A 5,000-nucleotide genomic window follows, 5' to 3' on the forward strand; every position below is an offset into this window, starting at 1 on the left:
TCAAATCATTAGTATTTATTTTATGTTAATATGCTTAAAAAGCAAATTAATTTAAATAAACTTAATATCACCAATGATCTTTTGATAAATACTTTATTATGTTAATAGATTACAATGTCCTTATATGAAAAAAATGCACATTATTTTTTTAATTATTTAATGATGAATTTTTCATAATGGATATTCAGGTTCATCGGGCTTAACCTCTAAGCAGTTTCACGTACTATTTAACTCTCTATTCAGAGTTCTTTTCAACTTTCCCTCACGGTACTTGTTTACTATCGGTCTCATGGTTATATTTAGTTTTAGATGGAGTTTACCACCCACTTAGTGCTGCACTATCAAGCAACACGACTCTTTGGAAATATCTTTCTAGTAATCATTAACGTTATACGGGCCTGGCACCCTCTATGGGTAAATGGCCTCATTTAAGAAGGACTTAAATCGTTAATTTCTCATACTAGATATTAAGATATTCCATACACTGCATCTCACATTTGACATATAGACAAAGTGACTTAGTGCTGAACTATTTTCTTTTCGCTCGCCGCTACTAAGAAAATCCTTGTTAGTTTCTTTTCCTCCCCTCATTAATATGCTTAAATTCAGGGGGTAATCCCATATGAGTTGAGGTTGTTTTAATATTCTTTTTTTATCTTCTCACAATTTAATAAAAAAATTATATCATCTTTTCATCTCTATTTTTCTTTTCTCCTTTTATATATTGTAAATATATAAAAATAATAATAATGTAAAATGAGGCAATCCTAGAATAAAAAATTTAATTTTTATGCTAGACATTCCTCCTTTTAATTACATATATAAATTATTATTTTATATATATATATAAATAATATGAAAATTTTTTGTAAAGAATACTTAGATTCAATATTTTCATCATTTCATTTTATTTGAGAGGATTTTTTTTTTAAAGAATATATAATAAATAAAATTCATTATATATCTTTATTTTTTTTGCTATTAATATTATGAATTATTTAAAATCCAATAATATACACATTTGCTTAAATTCAATTATTTTTATAAAAGAATAAGCAACTTATTTAGCATAGTCTTACAACCCTCAACCATATGTAGTCCAAGCAGTACTTTAAAATTGAATTTAATGTACATAACAGCATGGACTGCGATATGCGTTCAAAATGTCGATGTTCATGTGTCCTGCAGTTCACACGATGACGCACAGTTTGCTGCGTTCTTCATCGACCCATGAGCCAAGTGATCCACCGCTTAGAGTATTTTTTTATTTATTTTTATTTATAACAAATGTCAATTTTTTTTTGCATATATTAATTGAAAGAGTAAAATTAAATAATATTAATAATATATAAATTGATTTTCTTTCAATAATATATATCAAATATATTTAACTCTAAACATTTTTATTAAGTTGCGAATGTCTTAGTTCAACAATAATACAGTGGTGGTATTTATTATGATTCAATTATTTTGTATTTTTTTAATCATTTTATGTATATATAATAATATAATAAATATATACCACTTTTGTTATTGTGAACAAATTAACTTATCATTCAATCAAATGAATAATAAGTACAACTTTTTATTTTCATGTTTAAAGGTTTTTAAAAGAAAAAAATAAGAAAAAACATTACAAAATGTACCATCATATATTATATTTAATATGATATAATTGATGGATCACAAATTGAATGAAAAAGAATAAAAAGAATTATGGATTCAAAATAATTATATAAATTTTTTTTTTTTTTCTTTTTTTTTTTTTTTTTTTTTTTCTTTTTGTTCGTTTGTTTGCTTGTCTGTTTGTTTGTTTGTTTGTTTGTTTTTCTTACGGATATGGAACACAATAATGATCCTTCCGCAGGTTCACCTACGGAAACCTTGTTACGACTTTTACTTCCTCTAAATAATCAAGTTCGGTCAACTTTTGCGAAACAACCGTGACACACGAGGCGTCACAGTGATCACGTCCGGAGACCTCACTAAATAATTCAATCGGTAGTAGCGACGGGCGGTGTGTACAAAGGGCAGGGACTTAATCAATGCGAGTTAATAACTCGCACTTACTGGGAATTCCAAGTTCATGTGAACAGTTTCAGTTCACAATCCCAAGCATGAAAGTGGTTCAGCGGTTTACCCGGACCTCTCGGTCTAGGAAATACACGTTGATACTTTCATTGTAGCGCGCGTGCAGCCCAGGACATCTAAGGGCATCACAGACCTGTTATTGCTCAATCTCGTTACTGCTAGACGCAATTTGTCCATTTAAGAAGCTAGTGTCCTTATAATGGGACAAACCAACAGGTACGACTCCACTTATATAAACACATTCAAACACTTGTACATTCAAGATGTACGCATGAAAGAAGGCTATATAAGTTTCAACATCATAATCCTGAAAGCATCTATTTAATATATTTGAGTCTCGTTCGTTATCGGAATTAACCAGACAAATCACTCCACGAACTAAGAACGGCCATGCACCACCACCCATAGATTCGAGAAAGAGCTATCAATCTGTCTTACACGCTTATGTTCGGACCTGGTAAGTTTTCCCGTGTTGAGTCAAATTAAGCCGCAGGCTCCACTCCTGGTGGTGCCCTTCCGTCAATTCCTTTAAGTTTCAGCTTTGCAACCATACTTCCCCCGGAGCCCAAAAGCTTTGGTTTCCCGGGAAGCGACTGAGAGAGCCATAGTAGTAGCTACACCCAATTGCTAGCTGGCATCGTTTATGGTTAGAACTAGGGCGGTATCTGATCGCCTTCGAACCTCTAACTTTCGTTCTTGATTAATGAAAACATCTTTGGCAAATGCTTTCGCTTAAGTTAGTCTTACGACGGTCCAAGAATTTCACCTCTCGCGTCGTAATACTAATGCCCCCAAACTGCTTCTATTAATCATTACCTCTTGATCTAAAAACCAATGAAAGTAGAACAGAGGTCTTATTTCATTATTCCATGCACAAAATATTCAGGCATTTGGAGCCTGCTTTAAGCACTCTAATTTGTTCAAAGTAATTGTACCGGCCCACAACAACACTCGATGAAGAGCACTGAAGTAGGTTTAAATAGGAGGAATATATAAAAAATACATTGTATTAATTATATATAAGAACTCCACCGGTAATACGCTTACATACATAAGGTAATGTACATACCACAATATATAGTTGTACTACCCGTATGAAGCACAAATTCAACTACGAACGTTTTAACCGCAACAACTTTAATATACGCTATTGGAGCTGGAATTACCGCGGCTGCTGGCACCAGACTTGCCCTCCAATAGGTCCTTGTTAAAGGATTTAAAGTGTACTCATTCCAATTACAGGGCCTCGGATATGAGTCCTGTATTGTTATTTTTCGTCACTACCTCCCCGAACTGGGAGTGGGTAATTTACGCGCCTGCTGCCTTCCTTAGATGTGGTAGCCGTTTCTCAGGCTCCCTCTCCGGAATCGAACCCTGATTCCCCGTTACCCGTTGCAACCATGGTAGTCCTAGATACTACCATCAAAAGTTGATAGGGCAGACATTTGAAAGATCTGTCGTCGGTACGGGACCATACGATCTGCAAGTTATCTAGAGTTCAACCAATTTAACGATCAAATGATCGCTTGGTTTTAGTCTAATAAAAGCACACGTTCCATAAGGTCCGTGTTTATATTGCATGTATTAGCTCTAGAATTACCACAGTTATCCAAGTAACTGTTAACGATCTATGGAACCATAACTGATATAATGAGCCTTTTGCGGTTTCACTTTTAATTTGTTTGTACTTAGACATGCATGGCTTAATCTTTGAGACAAGCATATAACTACTGGCAGGATCAACCAGAATAATATTTGTATTTATATATTTTTCTTTGTTTTTCATATTTGAAAATTTCATAAATTACGGTGTATATAAAAAGTAAAGGGGCGACCCCCCTTTAGCTTTTCTTATCAAAATTCAAAAACCGTTTTTTATGAAAAAGAATTTTCGTTCTCTATATTATATATTTTATATAAAAATATAAGAACGATATTTCTTCTTAATATTTGCCAATTTTCAAATAATTTATCATTCTTAATAACATTTTACTTTTTTTTCAAATGCATTTTTAATGTAATAATTTCATATATTACATAATTTTTCTCTTTGAATTGAAATTAATAATTTCATAATTCTATTTTTTAATCATAAATATATATGATTGAAAAAATTTTCTCCTCTTTTCCTTTGTTTAAAATTTAATTTTTCTTATAAATTTTTGTTTTTCTTATTTTTTTCTCTTCATCATCTGTTTAATTTCCTGTATTTATACAAGAAACAAACAGTTGAGGATAATTTCTATGTAATGCTAGTATAGAATATAAAATTTTGAATTCAAAAATTTATTTCTATTTAAACTAACTATAGAAAACCAGGAATAAAATACAATAACACCAATATGCCATAACATGTTAGTATAGAATATAGATTCTTCATATATGTATATATATTCGAAAATTTTTTCTATTTAAACTAACGTATGGAAAACCAGGAATAAAATCATAATATTACCAGTTTAATATGGCTCAAATTCGAGTTTCATATAGTTATGATTCGATTTATATGCTTCAATATCATTGGTTAGTTAACTTTTGATATTTTCATATTATATCACATGCCTTCACCGTGAGTGTTTTTTGCCATGCACACCTCACATTGTCAAAAATGTATGGGAAAAATTCATTTCAATACATTTCAGTTTGATTTGAAATGTCTTTATTATATATTTTAGTGCCAATATGCCAAGGTTATATTCCATAACATGTTAGTATTAGAATATAGATTCTTCATATATGTATATATATTCGAAAATTTTTTCTATTTAAACTAACGTATGGAAAACCAGGCATAAAATCACAATATTACCAGTTTAATATGGCTTAAATTCGAGTTTCATATAGTTATGATTCGATTTATATGCTTCAATATCATTGGTTAGTTAACTTTTGATATTTTCATATTATAT

The 5,000-nt window shown here is 30.8% G+C and overlaps 2 non-coding genes and 1 pseudogene across 2 annotated transcripts in view; all 3 read right to left on the bottom strand.

Moving 5' to 3' along the window:
• Positions 1–636, bottom strand: part of LOC129252284 (large subunit ribosomal RNA) — a 3,987-nt gene extending 3,351 nt beyond the window's left edge. The window contains exon 1 of the ribosomal RNA XR_008583356.1: positions 1–636. This exon is cut by the window's left edge and continues 3,351 nt beyond it. This is a non-coding gene — a ribosomal RNA (large subunit ribosomal RNA).
• Positions 637–1,078: 442 nt separating this feature from the next.
• Positions 1,079–1,259, bottom strand: LOC129252286 (5.8S ribosomal RNA; annotated as a pseudogene).
• Positions 1,260–1,850: 591 nt separating this feature from the next.
• LOC129252288 (small subunit ribosomal RNA) lies at positions 1,851–3,841 on the bottom strand. The gene has a single exon (XR_008583358.1). It is a non-coding gene; the product is annotated as a small subunit ribosomal RNA (ribosomal RNA).
• Positions 3,842–5,000: the final 1,159 nt, after the last annotated feature.

This window comes from Anastrepha obliqua, unplaced genomic scaffold, assembly GCF_027943255.1.
Source record: "Anastrepha obliqua isolate idAnaObli1 unplaced genomic scaffold, idAnaObli1_1.0 ptg000170l, whole genome shotgun sequence".
NCBI classification, from domain to species: Eukaryota; Metazoa; Arthropoda; class Insecta; order Diptera; family Tephritidae; genus Anastrepha; species Anastrepha obliqua.